Genomic DNA, 18,107 nt, shown 5'->3' with positions numbered 1-18,107 from the left:
TGTTTTGTTACCATTTCATAGGCCTAAGTGTAGCCGTGGTGTAACTAGAGAAAAAGCAAAACTAGCAGTCTAAGCCTGGCACAAGTTTCCAAACTCACTGTTATGTGCTGTGTATAGTCACCACCAATATATTATCTTTATAAAATATTCATCTGTTGTTATTATTATTGCTATGGCTTTAACTGTTCACCATATTAACAGAGAATGAAACCCAGAATTATTTAGGATTCATTCATTCTTCCAGTTTTGTTTTCATTCAGTCAAGTATCAGGTTGTATTAAGGCAAACTAAGTGCACCTCCACTTGGCCTATGGCCCTCACTGACTGTTTAATATCTTCAGTCACCATGTGAATATGCTCAGTAATATCAGCATCCAGACAATACCATGTTATAGAGATACTGTCAGAATAAAGTCTTTACTTAATCCTGATAACAGTGTGCAGCATAATGTGTTATGATTTGCTTTACATATATGTTGTACTTGCACGGGGGAATGCATTTCCTGGAACCCTGGAATTACCGCTATTAGGGATGGGCAAATTTTTTTGCCTTGTTTCACCGCGGAAATGACGCCCATAAACTTATATGGTAGCGTGCGTAAAAAAGACGAGCAACAAAAAAAATTTTTTGATGCCCATAGACCGTAATGGCCGTCGGCGACATTTCGCTGGCCGCAAATTTGTGGCGAAACGAAACTGGTCAAATTTGCCCATACGTAACCGCTATGTTTAGAGTTCCCCAGTAGTATGTATGCCAGTATGTATATATATATATATATATATATATATATATATGTGAGTGTATAGATAGGTTTGTATAGGTATGTGTGTGTGTGTGTGTATATATATATATATATTATTTATTCCATGTAGATACCAGCACTCTCGATAAAAGTCATTGGTATGCCTGGGTGCAGGGTCATCAAGTAATCTCCATCCCTTTAGAAAGATCCGCACTCTCAGGGCTTAAAATTGAACAACTTACTTTATTGTAAAACAAAAGACTGACGTTTCGGCCCTAAACCCCGGCCTTTCTCAAAGTGAGAAACCCAAACTTTGAGAAAGGCCTGGGTTTAGGGCCGAAACATCAGTCTTTTGTTTTAAAATAAAGTAAGTTGTTCAATTGTAAGCCCTGAGAGTGCGGATCTTTCTAAAGGGATATATTTATGTATGTGTATATATATATATATATATATATATATATATATATATATATATATATATATATATATATATGTATGTATGTATGTATGTATATATATGTATATGTATATGTATATATATATATATATGTATATATATATATATATATATATGTATATGTATATATATATATATGTATATATATATATATATATATATATATATATATATATATATATATAAACAGTATATATAACATATGCTTATGGGTATATATTTGATATACAGACTTTCAGAATGTACCAACACAACAAATTTCTTCAACAGATCAACTTTCATTCTTTCTTCACTTGTGTATCCAATGTTTTGTCCCACATTGGGGCTTTTATCAAGGATAAATGAGCTAGTGACAGTGTCACATATTATACACCCTCATTTCCCCTTCATAGTGGCACCAGTATAGACAAATAGACTGTACATACTTTAAACATAAAACCACAAGTTCATAATTGCTTACTTTGTTTCCAGAAACTGCAGACACGTGAATGAAAAACTGCAGCAACTGGAGTGGGACAGAATTGTTACGTTTCCACATGTTGCAAACTTGTTTTAAAAAGAAATGTGCACTATCCATCTCAACCACTAGATGGTAGCAAGTCAGCATTAACTTTGGTCCAGGTTTTTGATCATCTATTTGTAGTGTTTTCAGAGATGTTTAGACAGTGTTATGGTTCAGGCGCTCAGCTCTCTTTGAAGGCCAAGAGTTTCAGTGACCCTAAGGGTCAGACTTATTATGTGGTGTAAAAAATGACTAAATAATTCGCCACACAGCACCAGGCACCGCTGTCTAAAAAATGGCATAGTTTTATGTGTTTTTTCTTTGAGCACCTTCCACTGAAACTTACTTACAAAATTCTGGAGCAGTGTAAAATAACGGCGGATAATCCGGCTTTTGCATGGTGTGAAATGAAACATAAACCAAAACCCAATACACAAATGCGCTCAAATCCTAACAATTCTCTATATTATAATTAATATCATGCTTAATTCCTGCAGCGCTCACCCTTTTACCGAGTGGGTCCAGGTGCGAATGCCCCGAACCTGTCACTTAATTTATCAAATTCAATATGCATTAATGATATGCACCGCTCCTGGTCTCTTGTCCGGGTGCGATGCCCTGAACCCACAGATTTGGGAGGCTTTCACAACCAATACAATACCCTTGTGGCGTGCACTCGTCAGCTCAGTAGACAGCGGTGATGTAAAAAAAATGGATGAGTAAATGTGGGATCACACAAGACGCGTTAGGAACATTGTCCGGTAAATAAAACTGTTTTACTTCACCACAGCCTATTGATCTGTAGGGATGGGCAAATATTTTGGCCTTGTTTCACCGAAAAAAACGACGCCCAAAGACTTGTGTTGCGTCATGAGTCAAAATAAAAAGATGCGCGTCCAACAAATTTCGCCGGGCAACAAATTTTTTATGACTCCCATAGGCTTTAATGGGCGTCGTTGGCAGCAAATTTTTGGCGAAACAATGCGGGTCAAACTCGCCCATCCCTATTGATCTGTCTGTCGAGTGCACGCCGCAAGCGTATTGTATTGTTTGTGGAATGAAACATACCCTAATACATTCGCCATTTATTTTACACAGCTTTTAAATTCAGTTAACCTGCGGGGGGTGGTTGCACTCAAAATAGAAAATGTAAACTTTAAATGTGGCCACAAAAATGGACGTGGTCAAAAATTTCCACTGTGCTACACGCACCAAATCTTTTTGCTCTTCTTTCTATTCCAAAAATGTTGGGAGTTATGATAATAGCACTAGAGTGGGCCCCTGGTCTAAGGGTTTTGGTTCGGCCCCTGGTGTCCCAGTCCAACACTGAGCCTGTGCATGGCATGTACTACCCTGCGGCTGCACCGGTGATCCTGAACCAATCAATAATGATTTATTATAGCTACAGTAAATGCAGTTGGAGATTAGTAGTATTGCAATGCACATGAGGCCTCAGAGACGGCAATCACTTAAAGGGGTTGTTCACCTTTGAGATAACTTTTAGTATGATGTAGAGAGTGATATTCTGAGACAATTTGTAATTGGTTTTCATTTTTAAATATTGAAGGTTTTTGAGTTATTTAGCTTTTTATTCAGCAGCTCTCCAATTAGCATCTTAACCAATCTGGTAACTAGGATCCAAATTCCCCTAGCAACCATGCATTTATTTGAATAAGAGACTGGAATATGAATAGGAGAGGCCTGAATAGAAGGATCAGTGGTAAAAAGTAACAATAGCAATACATTTGTTGCCTTACTGAGCATTTGATTTTAGAAGGGAGTCAGCGAAAGCTGCAAAGACTTAGAAGAAAAAGGCAAATAACTAATAAACTATAAAAAATAAATAATCAAAACCAATTGAAAAGTTGCTTAGAATTGACCATTCTATAACATAATGAAAGTTACCTTAAAGGAGAAGGAAAGGTTAAAATTAAGTAAGCTTTATCAGAAAGGTCTATATAAATACACCAGTAAACCCTCAAAGTAATGCTGCTCTGAGTCCTCTGTCAAAAGAAACAGCACATTTCTTTCCTTCTATTGTGTACTCATGGGCTTCTGTATCAGACTTCCTGTTTTCAGCTTAAACCTCCAGGGCTAGGGCTTGAGCATGCTCAGTTTGCTCCTCTCTCCCTCCCTGCTGTAATCTGAGCCCAGAGCTATGAGTGAGCAGGGAGAGACTCAGGCAGGAAGTGATGTCACTCCAAGACAATATGGCAGTTGCTATTCTAAACAAACAGAGAATACTTCAAGAGCTGTTTACTCAGGTATGGTAAAGCATTCTGCAGAATAAATATAGTCTTATAGCTTGTACTATTGGGGCTAATCTTTTGAAATAAACTGCTTCTGTAGATTTCCTTCTCCTTTAAATGTAAACCACCCCTTTAAGAAATCAGAAACAAGCTCCGTTCTTTATGCAATCTCCCATATTCCATGTTTTCCCAGTTATTCTGTATCATCAATACTTCTAACCATGACAAAAAATGAAAAGGACAGACGGAATGCCGTACTTTAGCATGTGGGTCGGTAGCTTATTTACTGCTTCAGAACATGGAGCGCGGAAACTGCAAAGCCACAAGGAAAACAAATTCTTGTAAATCTATTCAAACCTCTTCCAGAAGGGTCATCTCCTAAGCATCCCAAGCATCCACACTAAACCCATATCCTTTTCCTTAAACCCATTTGCAAAGGCACCCGCATGATGAGGCCTAATCAGCAAAAGGCACTCGTTCCTGGAGACATTTGGAATTAAAGCAGTCCGGGAAACGACATTCCGAAAGCCAGGATTTAAATGCAAGAAACAATGGAAAAGAAAAAAATATATATATAAAACTAATTAGGAACGAGGATTTTGCCCCAGTTTTTTTTTAATGCACTTCTGTGATTGCCATCAGGCCAACCCATGTGGAAATGATCGGTGGGGGGGAAACAAATTCATGTGATCAGCCTCCACCTGGAGCTCATTAGCAGAAATACGGCATGGATACAAAATGACAGCTACTATTATTTGTTTGGGCACAAAACAATCTCCACTTGTAGCTCTTGGCAAATCCAGTTGGATTTAACAATACGGCCCAGAGACAGCTAGAAGTAATGCAACCGTAATGTTAAATAATTGCAGCCAGGTTTGTAGGCACGCCAGGGTGGAGCAGAAACAAAGTGTTCTTTCTCTGGAGCTGCCAATAAGGAGCGGTTTCATTTTGGCGGCTCAGTTTTGGGCCCATGAAGGAGAGGGACTGTCTTGCCTTAGGAATTATTTAAAACAGTGTTGGTGTTTTAATGTCGCACATCATGTGTTTTGGGTCTTCTGTGGAAAATAAACTCCTTGTTACTCCTCTCGTATACTTTTTTTTTTCTTTTTTAAGAAGTGGGGGGGGACCCTCTAAAATGGCATTTAAGAGATAATTGCCGTGGAATTGACTCAAGTGACGAGTTTCGAGTCACTGTCTATAAAGGAAGTCGATTCCCAGGCATGGGAATGAGAAGAATTCTGCTAGCGACATGTTGGGTGTTTAATACCTGCCAATGAAAAGTGACTTCTTCAGATGTCTACTTAAAGGGATACTGTCATGGGAAAACATGTTTTTTCCAAAACGCATCAGTTAATCAGTTAATAATGCTGCTCCAGCAGAATTCTGCACTGAAATCCATTTCTCAAAAGAGCAAACAGATTTTTTTATATTTAATTTTGAAATCTGACATGGGGCTAGACATTTTGTCAATTTCCCAGCTGCCCCTAAACATGTTTTCCCATGACAGTATCCCTTTAATGCAACTATAATACAGATAGGGAATAAAGTACCCCCTATTGTAAATTATAAGGATATTTTAAGTCACCTCAGATTTCCATGGCCTGTATAAAAGTGCTCAGCATCCAGTCTTGTGCTAATATATGGTCATGGAACTCTACAATGACTTATAGGGGCAGATTTATCAAGGGTCAAAGTTTTTTTAAAGTGGAATTGGACTAGGGAATAGTTAAAACTCGATTCGAGTTTTTAAAAAAATTTGAATCTGATTTTTCAAATGTATCATGTAATAGTCAAATTCGACTATTAAACCTGCTGAATTGCTGTTTTAGCCTATGGGAGACATCCTGGGATTAGTGATGGGCGAATTTATTCTGATTTGAGTATTTTATGCACATATAATACACAAAGGCCATGAATATCATGTAAAGTATATCCTTATAAATGGCTCTTAGTGATGTCATCAGATATAAACTGAGTTTTGTGATGTCATTTTTTTCACGACTCCCTAAAACTTGTGTATTTATAATAAATAAAGTAACTCTTGTTGGAAAAGATGAAGCTATTAGAAGTCACCTTGGAGTTCTTGTATAATCATGGAACTCCTCAGTGACTTATATTTTACAAAAGGGGGTACTTGATTCACTATATATAATATAAATAAGATACTCGGTGTCAGGAAGTGACACAAAAAAGAAATATATCCTCATCCTTTTTTTTCATCTTCAGAAATATCCTGAGAACAATTTAACTAACTAATCAGTTATAGACTGAGCTTGGATTATAATAAATAAACTCTTGTATTATAATAAATAAACTTTCCCTTGTAAAATATGAGGATATTAGAACCTCGGAGTTCCGTGACCTGTATAAAAGGTCAAGAAGGGATGTACACTTAAGGGCACATTGGCCCATGAATAGCAAAGAAGGTGGATATATATATAAAACTAATTAGGAACGATGATTTTGCCCCAATTTTTTTAACTTGTTAGGGGAGCCTTAACGCCAATGTTTTTTTTTTAAAAAAAAAATTTCTTTGGGGCCCCAATTTTTTTAACTTGTAAGGGGGCCCTGGTGCCAATGTTTTTAAAAAAAATAATCTTTGGAGGCACATTTTTTTTAATTTATAGGGGGGCCCCTGGCACAAATGTTTTTTTTTTTTGTCTGTGTGGTCTTTTAACAATTTTGTGGAGTGGGCGGGATCTGGGGTGGGGGTTGGGGGCTGGGGTGGTTGGGGGCTGGGGTGGTTGGGGCCCAGATAATTTTGTTGTACAGGGCCCCGTGATTTCTAATAGCTGGCTTTCTATTCTATGTGTACTGTATATTGTGAGTGGGTCCCTAAGCTCAGTAAGTGACAGCAGCACAGAGCATGTGCAGTGAATCAGCAGAAAAGAAGATGGGGAGCTACTGGGGCATCTTTGGAGACACAGATCTTTACTGCTAAAGGGCTGTGGTTGCCTTGGGCTGGGACAGAAGCCCAAAATATAATGTACAACATTTCTAGTGTAATTGTTTGTTTTTGCTTTCTTTTTAACTCAATGAGTCTCAAAATATATCCCTTACTGCATCACTTTAGAGCTTTGATTGTTTGGATGGTCTCTGGGCCCCAATATCAAAGATTAACCAACAATTAGTGATTAAATGAGGCTCCTGGGACCTGCAGTTCAGGAAATCTACTTATTTCAGATATTCTTCTTAAAAAGTCCATTTATATTTTGCTGATCAAAAGGAGTTTGCTAACCCAAGGTTCAATAGCCTTTTTCATTAATGGAAGCCTTTATCTTTATCCTTGCGTGATGCTCGTCGATGTTCCTGCACAGCAGCAGCAAATGAGATCAATTAAACGAGTAAATAAATGCCGGCGATGTTGCTTGAAGCTGAAATTAAAAGAGGGTTTCACAACTTGGAGCCTCATTTCCTTTGCAGCCATCGCTACACTTCGCTAGTTGAAAATTCGCTCAGACAACGCTAGTTTACTAAAATGTAAAGTTTCGTCCAGGACGCTGAACGCTGGTATATTTTCGCTAGCGTTACTTGGGTAATGGAAGTGAAGATGCGCTAGCGTTCAGTTATGCCTAGTTAGAGGTCTTCGCTCAGGCTAATTTGCATACGGCGGGAAATGATAAAGTTGAATGGACGTATATGTTGCAGCAAATACATTACATTACACAAGTCCAGGGAACCTTAATAAAGACAATAGAGTTGTTATATTGCCCTACACATGAGCCCAGTGTATAGTTTATAGGTTAGAAAATGTATAGGGGACACTGGTTACTCAAAAACATTTGAATGACTTTTGCAGCTTATCGCTAAAAAAGGAAAAGACGCCAGCGTTTTTTGGACTTTTTTGACTTTTTCCACTAAAAAATATGATGTAAGTAACAGAAGATTGAGGAAGATCTAGCTACTCAATAGGGATGTAGCGAACTGTTCGCCGGCGAACTAGTTTGCGCGAACTTCGACTGTTCGCATCTGCCGCAAGTTCGCGAACGTCGCGCGACGTTCGCCAATAGGCGTTCGCGTCAAAATCGTTCGACCATTCGACCATTCGATCGCTAAAATCGAACGATTTTCGTTCGAATCGAACGATCGAAGCCATTGGATTGAATGAAATCATTCGATCGAATGGCTTCGATCGTTCGATTCGAACGAAAATCGTTCGATCGAACGATTAAAATCCTTCGATCGTTCGAATCGAACGATTTTCGGATGTTCGAAGTTCGCGAATTGTTCGTGAACTGCTCACATTTTTTGCCGGTGTTCGCGAACGGCGTTCGCGAACACATACTCGGCAGTTCGCTACATCCCTACTACTCAATTACACTTCTCCTTGTCTGAGCTGGTGAAGGCAAGTCTGGCGAAAGAGGTAACGTTCAGTAAAATCCGCATCTTAGTGAATTTGCGGAGTTAACGATCATTCGCCAGAGCGAAAATTCACCTGCGATAGAGTGCGAATCACTGCTAGCGTCTATCTCCTTGGCTAGTGAAGTTATGACTGTGCCCGTTAGAAATCTGCGAAGTCCCTGAAAACAGTAACGCTGGTGAATCTTCATCAGCGTTAGACACTTCGCCCTTTAGTAAATCTGCCCCATAGACTGTAAGCTCTGCACCTGTTATTTGCACTTATTGCATCCCCCCTATATTACAACATTTCTAGTGTAATTGTTTGTTTTCGCTTTCTTTTTAACTCAATGAGTCTCAAAATATATCCCTTACTGCATCACTTTAGAGCTTTGATTGTTTGGATGGTCTCTGGGCCACAATATCAAAGATTAACCAACAATTAGTGATTAAATGAGGCTCTTGGGACCTGCAGTTCAGGAAATCTACTTATGTCAGATATTCTTCTTAAAAAATCCATTTATATTTTGCTGTTCAAAAGGAGTTTGCTAACCCAAGGTTCAATCTCCTTGCAGCCCCCCTATATTATAACACTTTTCTCTTATACTTGGGCTAATAATAAAAATAAAGCCAGCGAGTAAGTATTTATTGTAATAAATCACTGCCCTTTTTTTTGTACATCACCAGTTTAAAAGGGTGAACCAGTAAGCTTTTCCCAACAAGACACAGAAGGTCCTGCTTTGACTTTTTCTGCACCTGTAACATTTTGCACCCCTGGGTGCTCTTCTTGTTTTTCAGTGCTAGGAATAGGAAGTCAGTGATTGGGGGAAAGGATCCCTCCTTTCTTGTGTAAACAAATAATTAGGCTGCAGGGTTCCAGTATTAGGGAGCAAATAGTCTTGTGTCCAATAAACCTTATTGAATGGGAGACTAAGTTAGAATGACATTCCTGTATCAAAGCAGAGATGCTCTGTATATTCTAGAAGCAAATACAAAATGATATCATCATAAATGACATTAGGAAAGCCTTTAAATCAAGCTATCCTCATATGTTATACTTATGTACCGTCCTGGTATCAGAGAGCCACAATTAAGGAAAAAAAGGGATTTCCAATTGAATCCACAAGATGGCAGTGTTTACTTCGCTAACGGTAGAAAACGATATTTCATATCTGCTTTATATTCATGTCAAGTTGCTCCAGGAGACAAATAGTGGCTTATTAGAAGTTTTTGGCCAATTTCAAATGATCTTAAAATCCTTTGTAAAGTATATGGTTTCATTAATCAAAATGGCAAATGGGATGTCAATACCGCCCAAAATTATTTTAAAACCTAGATTGGATTTTTAAGATCATAAAGTATTTTGTTTTTGCTAGGGATGCACCGAATCCACTTTTTTGGATTCGGCCGAACCCCCGAATCCTTCGTGAAAGATTCGGCTGAATACCGAACCGAATCCGAACCCTAATTTGCATATGCAAATGAGCATATGCATATGCAAATTAGGGGTGGTAAGGGGAAAACATTTTTTACTTCCTTCTTTTCTGACAAAAAGTCATGCAATTTCCCTCCCGCCCCTAATTTGCATATGCAAATTAGGATTCCGATTCGGTTCGGCTGGGCAGAAGGATTCGGCCGAATCCGAATCCTGCTGAAAAAGGCCGAATCCTGGCCGAATCCTGAACCGAATCCTGGATTCGGTGTATCCCTAGTTTTTGCAGAAGAGAGATATAATGCAGGGCAAAGGGAACGACCATGAAAAGTTTATATACACCAGGGGCTGCATCTCGTCTTCACCAGAATCGGGAGCCACATAAGCTTTTGATGAAACCATGTCCGACCCTTCTATCATCTCATCATCTTGGTTACAAATACAGACGTGTCAACAAGAATATTTCAATCTACATCTTGGGACGGATTCATCAACAAAACATTCAAACAGTTTTTTTCAAACTTGAAAAAAACATGGAAACACAAAAATCTCGAATCTGTGCAAGATATGGAAAGCAAAATGTAAAACGCGAAAATCTGATCACTTAAAAATGTGAAAAAAAAACAACAACTTGGAAGCAGTTAAATCACATAATATTCATCATGTTCAAAGAGTTTGCCCAATTTAAAATTTATCTGGAAGACTCAAATTGAAAATAGCTTGACACTTTAAGAGGGTTGTTTTTTTTTTTTTGCAAAATCCGAATTTTACTGATAATTTTATTTTAAAAAAGTCTGAGAAAACTAGAATCCACGATTTGTCCTTATTAATTATTACAAAATGCACAATTTAATCGGATTGGGTAAAAAATCGTTAAATTGAGCGAATATCTGGATTATATGATTTTTTCAGATTTTTACCCCGAATCACTGGATTTTTTCTTGCTTTTTCCCAAAAAGTCAAGGATTTTTGGGCTAATTCCAGAGTTGACCACAGCCTTGGGGTATAATAAATCTTGGGGTATAATAAATAGGTTTTTTTTCTCAACTAAAATTTGGATTTTATAGTAGAAAAAACTCAATGTTTTCATGTTTTTTTGCATTCGGACTTTAACAAATAACCACCTAAAAGTATAATCTCAACTGACTACTACGTGAAGTTGCCAGTTCTTGAGTTTTTTGCACTTAAAAGGGTTGTTCACCTTCCAAACACTTTTTGCAGTTTAATTTTTTTCAGTCAAATAAAGACTTTCTTTCAAATTACTTTCCATTTTTTATTTTTACCATTTTCCCAAAATCTAAGTTTAAAGTTGAATGTCCCTGTCTCTAGTGTGTCAGTCTGGCAGTTCAGTAATTCAGATAAAGACTCTGAACTGTTACAGTTTTTCAACATTTCGTTGATACAATTAGTTGATACAATTAGTTGATCCATTTCTCAGCAGCATCTCTGGAGTATTAGCAACTATTGTATCAATTCTAACAGCTGCCTGTAATGAAACTCAGGGATTCTGCTCAGCAAGGACAAAGATAAGAAATGTATCAACTAAATGTATCAATATAGAACAGTTTACAGGGTTGGTGACCCCCCTCCAGAGCTGCTTTAGAAGGTAGAGTCCTGCAGCGGGTGGGGTACCTGCGGTACCGTTCGAGTAGAAGTTCCGAGTGCGGGTATGGACGCGGGTCGGCGGTTCTGTGAGTTTGCGGGTCGCGGGTCTTCTCAATAGTGATTTTTACTTTTTTTTTTATGATCACGCCTACTTCCGATGATGTCACTTCCGGTTTACAATGACCGCACTTCCTGTTTTACTCCTTTTTTTTCAATTGCGCCTACTTCCGATGATGCCACTTCCAGTTTACAATGACCGCACTTCCTGATTCTTGATGGTCAGCAGGTCGCAGGTCCGGGTTGCGGATAAGCTACTTGCGGGTCAGGTAGCGGGTCCTATCGGGTAAGAATGCGGGTTGCGGGTCCGGGTTGCGGGTACGGGTCGGGTACGGGTTCCAAAAAAATGTACCCGCGCAGGACTCTATTAGAAGGTGAAGAATGACATTTTACACTGGTCACACATAGTAAATAAAAAGTTATTGGAAAAAGTCTTTATTGCTCTTGAACTATCTGAAACCAACTGAACTGAAAAAAGTGTCGGAAGGTTTTGGAAACTTGAATTCAAATTCACAATTTTTGCCAAGGAAAACTCAATTTTGAATGCTGATAAATCTGCCCCAATGTTTTGACCCTTGTCGTACTGGGTTAGTGGGGGAAAAACCTCGTGGGCCCAGATGATCCAGGCACGCTCCTGTGAAACTGGGTGCTACCCCTCGATCACCACCCCAAGGAGACACTTTCATGTGGGGAGTGGGGAGGAGTAGCGTTGGGTGTCCGGTTGCTCAGAGGAGCCTAAACCGTCAATGTTAGTTCATTCATTAATCACATGGAATTAGATTTTAATGGATATTCCTTAACGTCAGTGTTATTTAATATTATGCAGTGTCAGCAATGGGGAAGTGCTTTCTTTATTCTTGCTTTGTCCACCTGTAATGCTCAGACGCAACTTCCAGGATTCACGGCCAGGTTCCTGCCCAAGAGTTGCAAATCCACTGATCAATGATCTGCTCATCACCATGACATCACATACAAGAAATAAGATCTGGAAACTTCTTGAGGAAAGCCCATTTATTATTTGTTGATAGTTCTTTGTATTTGTATTTAGAATCCCTTGGTTTTCGGGTATGCCGAGTACACTTGCGCCAGGTTCAGGCAACACAGCTGTAGCGTCGGTGACATCATTCCAAATAACTTGGCTGAATTTCGATCAAAACTTTTATTGACCATAATTTCAATAAAGTAAGCTGTAAACTTAGTAGCAGTTGTTGTGCGTTTTTCCTTCGGCTGGCTCCAAAACACAAAAAGTTTGTTGTCCAAGATCAACAGTTATAAATTTAGCAACTGATGATGTTATTCAGTTTTTAGCGGCTCTTTGGTGTTTGTAAAAGTCGTTTATTAAGGCTCAACGTCTCCTTCTAGATGATGAAATTAAAAAAAAAAGCCAATAACTCTGTTAGCCTTAATCCTCAAATGGAAAAAAGTTTGCAGAACCCAGTGCCCTGTGCTGTGTTCCCATGTATTTGTCCAGTTGTGACCCCTTCCTTAGAGGGTTTTAGCTGTGCCATGTTCTTTAAAGGAGAACTAAAGCTTAAAGGGATACTGTCATGGGAAAACATTTTTTTTCAAAATGAATCAGTTAATAGTGCTGCTCCGGCAGAATTCTGCACTGAAATCCATTTCTCAAAAGAGAAAACAGATTTTTTTATATTCAATTTTGAAATCTGACATGGGGCTAGACATATTGTCAATTTCCCAGCTGCCCCAAGTCATGTGACTTGTGATCTGATAAACTTCAATCACTCTTTACTGCTGTACTGCAAGTTGGAGTGATATCACCCCCTCCCTTTTTCCCCCCAGCAGCCAAACAAAAGAACAATGGGAAGGTAACCAGATAACAGCTCCCTAACACAAGATAACAGCTGCCTGGTAGATCTAAGAACAGCACTCAATAGTAAAAACCCATGTCTCACTGAGACACATTCAGTTACATTGAGAAGGAAAAACAGCAGCCTGCCAGAAAGCATTTCTCTCCTAAAGTGCAGGCACAAGTCACATGACCAGGGGCAGCTGGGAAATTGACAAAATGTCTAGCCCCATGTCAGATTTCAAAATTGAATATAAAAAAATCTGTTTGCTCTTTTGAGAAATGGGTTTCAGTGCAGAATTCTGCTGGAGTAGCACTATTAACTGATTCATTTTGAAATTTCTTTTTTTCCCATGACAGTATCCCTTTAACTAAGTAGCTAGAAGTAGCTAGAAATGTTGTATATTCTGTTTTGTGCTTCTGTACCAGCCCAAGGCGACCACAGCCCTTTAGCAGTAAAGATCTGTGTCTCCAAAGATGCCCAAGTAGCTCCCCATATTCTTTTCTGCTGATTCACTGCACATGCTCTGTGCTGCTGTCACTTACTGAGCTTAGGGACCCACTCACAATATACAATACACATAAGGTTGTCACCTTTGCTAGCGACTAAACCCCCGAACAAAGGAGGCAGGGCAGATAGAATTGGAGGTGGGGTGGTGATGTTGGGATGGGCATGATGACATCAGAGGAAGGCACAATGATGTCAGTTGAGTTGTGACACTTGGGCGGGGTTAGTGCATCACTTAGATGCAAATTTGCTTGATTTCTGTTCCGTTTTCTGAATGTTTTAATCAGGACAGACAGTCCTTTGAAAAACTGAGATGTCCAGTTCAAAACCACAGGGGTGCCAACAATATCTCTATCTATATTCTGCCTGATGAGTAAGTCCAAACCTCTAATTACAGGTGTGGGATCTATTATACAGAAATCGGTTATCAGGTTCTGCAGTATCGAAATGCTAAGTTAGAAAAACTATTTCTTATTTTTGATTGATTGGACATTGGTCTTTTTTCAACCCAACTTAACTATGTTAATATGATTTCACAGTTCACAGGGCGATGAGTTCACAGGGCATCTTACAACAACATTTTCTGGGCCCACCTGCAAGATAAAAAAAAATTGGTGACCAGGGACTATTAGAAGTAAAAAAAAAACAGTTGGTGGCTAGCCCCCCCCCCCTAAAAAAAACATCAGCGGCTAGGGCCCTCCAAGTTAAAAAAAACATCAGCGGCCAGGGCCCTCCAAGTTAAAAAAAACATCAGTGGCCAGGGCCCTCCAAGTTAAAAAAAATCAGCAGCCAGGGTTCCCCCAAGTTTAAAAAAAATCTGTCTGCCTTTTTTGATTTTTCTTTGTTTTGTGCCCCTGAGGAAGACCCTTAATGTCGAAACGTGTTGGGCTCACCTTCTTACCTTATTATTATTTTGTTTATTATTTGTTTATTTTTTTTAAATAAATTGACTTATTTTTCTTTAAATTGGGTGTGCTATCCATTACTTTGAATTTTTTTTTTAAAAAAAACATCAGCGCCCAGGGCCCTCCAAGTTTAAAAAAAATGAATACACAAAGGTTTCAAAAAAAAAAAATTGTTGTGCATCCATCCATCGTGCGGAGCTCGATTTCTCCTCCCTGCCCTCTATAGGAGATAGCCAGGGAGGAGAAATTGATCACCGCACGATCGGCGTCATTTCTGAAGCGGAGCGCAAGCGGAGAATCTGTAAGTTATTTCTTAATAAAGACTTTGCGAATTGTCTTGGTCTTGGCCTTCCCATATGTGTCTGAAAGAAACCCACACAAACCTGCAGATAGTGCCATGGCTGGGAATCAAACCTACGATCCCAGTACTTCAAGGTCAACTACGGAGTCACGTTTTAGATATCTGAGAGCATAGAGCAATATGAAGGAAACAAGGGATACTGCACTGGCCATACACACACACAGGCAGCATAAATGCCTTGACTTGTGGGCTTGAGAACAGCATATCAGTCTTATTCCCATAATGCATGTGTTTCAGAAGAACTTACCACCAAGCATCATTGGCAAACATCCTAGGAAATAATTTTATTCCTTTGTAGCCATCTTGCCAATCCAACATCCACCATCCGCCTATTTAGGCACCGAGTTCAAGGGCCAGTTTAGTGATCTCCAACCTTGAATCCACTCGTTTACAGGAAGGGAACTCAATGAAGACTTTAAGGGGGAGTAATGGTAAGCCCTTTACATTTCTTGGAAACTGTAAATCTAATTCTTTAAGTATTTCAGTATGAGGAGTTATAGCTCCTTTTCCACTAATAACGACCTTGAATCTGCATTGCTAGCAAAAACACTGGCTTTGAAAGGAAACATTGTTGTGCCAGAGATATGCTAAGCAATAAAAATGTGACATAGCCTTGTGGGGTTTGCAAAGACCATTAAGAAAGTTTAAAGTCATAAATCATGAGAATGGAAGGTACTTTGCAATGTACATGATCAGGTGGCAGATACCATCAAGCACATTATAATGGGGTACGATGTTGTTGAACTTAAGACTTGGTGAATTATAAAGTCTAGTGTCGAGGGGCTTCATCCATTGGCCAGGCCAATCAAAAACAAAGTCCAATCTAACCTGAATTACCAAACATTCTGTAGATTGGAGAGTGTCGGTCATTATCTGACGCATTGAGATACCGTAGGGCTTGTTTTATTTGTCCATGTCCCAGCATATGTACTATTGTGTGAGCTGGGAAGCTTTCTATTCACTGGCCTGTGTTATTATACATCCAAAAGCACCACTGAATACCCAGACAAGGACATCATCATGTATAAAATGACATGCAGAATTGTGATTATTGTTTCAGCTGGGTACATATCTATGTGAAAAGAAATATCAGTGCAAATATTTTTTTGAAGGATAAGGACCATTGAAAAACATTGATTTCTTCTGGGGTGTTCTCCAGCAATCTCTAAGGAAGTAACACACTAAAGTCATTGTTTTTTTTAGGCTTGAGTAAATAATGAAGCAAATGCAATTTGAAAATTACTTTTGAAAAAAAAAGGAAATGGCATCACCTAATAAAATTGCATTTATTGTCCATTACTTTTAAAGAAGGAAAGGTATAATCACTAGGGTGCCAAATGTTAAGCACCCAAAATAGGTCTTAGGTGATAACACCTCAACAAATTCAGATGCTTGCCCTTATTCATAGAGATCAATTGTAGATGAAATTAGAAGTCATACAAGAGTCATAAAGGCCATAATAGTCATAAAAACTGGGCCTCATTAATCTTAGCTGACCAATCAGGCGCCTAGATGGTCAGCTTGACTAAAGTCAAAGCCTGTAAACTGAACCTACAGAAGTCTATATACCTGTCTATGAAGAGTCTCATTTTTCCAGGTCATGATATACAGCATCTAGTAGAATTAAGTAAACTGGACATTTAGAGTTTTTCTTGAAAACATTTTACATGTAAGAATACCTGGTGGTCTAGTGGGGCGTGGATGCCTGCCATGTCCTCCATCTTAGCACACTGATGTGCAAATGGCCCGCGCCCTGCTTCTGGTTTTTCATGCAAGCGCTTTGTCACGGCCGGCACCCAATACCAGAACAAGTGCCAAGTACCCTGGTCTCAGCTCGGCTTCACCAGTAGTGTGACCACCGTTGGGCTTCGGGAGGAGCCCTCAGCTTACTTACTTGGGTGCCACCTGGACTTTACGAGGCGTGCAAGGCGAGATGTTCTGGCTGGCAAAGGGGCACGACTGATAGCAGAGCCTTTTAGGCCGAAGGTCACGGTACAACAGGACTAGGCAAGCAGATGGTCAGACAGGCTGGGTCGAGGCAGGCGGATAACAGAATCGTCAGGCAGGCAAGGGTCAAAACCAGGTATCAATCAGACAGACGGGATCAGGCAAGAGAGTGGTCAAGGTTCAGGCAGGGTCAAGATTCAGAGTTCAGAATAGTCAGGATACAGGCAGAGTCACAACAGGAGATCAATATCAACAAGAACTAACGCACAAAGGCTCAGAGGCACCAGGAAAACACGTCCTATCACAGGCAAAGAATCCAAGGTAATGGCCCTTTAAATACCCAGAATGCTTCGCGCCATTGCGCGCTGACGTCACACGTCAACGCGCCTGCGCCTATAAAAATAGCAGAGGCACGCCGCGTGCCTCCTTAGTTAACGGCGCATCAGGGAGAGAAGACCGGCGTGGCGGGCGTCCCCGCCGAGAGCGCGGCAGGTGTCCCCGCCGGCCCGCTAGACCACCGGGTTATGTAGGTGTTATTACACGCTTCATCTGATGTCATCACGTTTGGCACAAAATTCAAATATCTAAAGTAATAATTCACTGCCCAGTGTAGCTCTATTTGTAATAGTTCCTGGGTGTGATTCTGTGTCATTTATCTGTCCCTGACCTTGTCTAGTTTGCTGCCTGCCCTGACTCTCGCCTGTTTCTGACAACTCTCTTGGATCACGACCCGGCCTATGAACTCGACTACTCTCTTGTCTCCTGACTTGGTACTGCTCTGCCCGATTGGTGTTGACCCAATCTTTTATACAGCTGCTAGTTCCCAATTGTTCCTGCTAACGTTTGATTTCCTTGCCTGCCCAGAACTCTATCCCTGGTCCTCTCACTTTAAGACTGGCGGCATCCAAGTAGCGGAGGGCTCCTCCCACAGTGAAAGGCGGCGGTTATAGGCGGAAGCATGAGCCGAGGATGTAACCTTGGGGGTTTGTTCTGACTTTGGGATACCATTTGTAACATCATCAATTATCTGGGTGGCTTCTTCAGTACATCTGAAGTGGTAAGGAATTTAAACCCTTTACATCCCTTGACAACCCTTGACATCCTTACCCTTTACAACAATTCACACTTCCAGTCATGTACATTGAAAGTTTAACACCTGCCTCAATGAAAATCATGGTACAATTGTGACTGGGTCA

The sequence above is a fragment of the Xenopus laevis genome, chromosome 1S (assembly GCF_017654675.1).
Source record: "Xenopus laevis strain J_2021 chromosome 1S, Xenopus_laevis_v10.1, whole genome shotgun sequence".
Lineage (NCBI taxonomy): Eukaryota > Metazoa > Chordata > Amphibia > Anura > Pipidae > Xenopus > Xenopus laevis.
Note: the sequence above shows the minus strand (reverse complement) of the source record.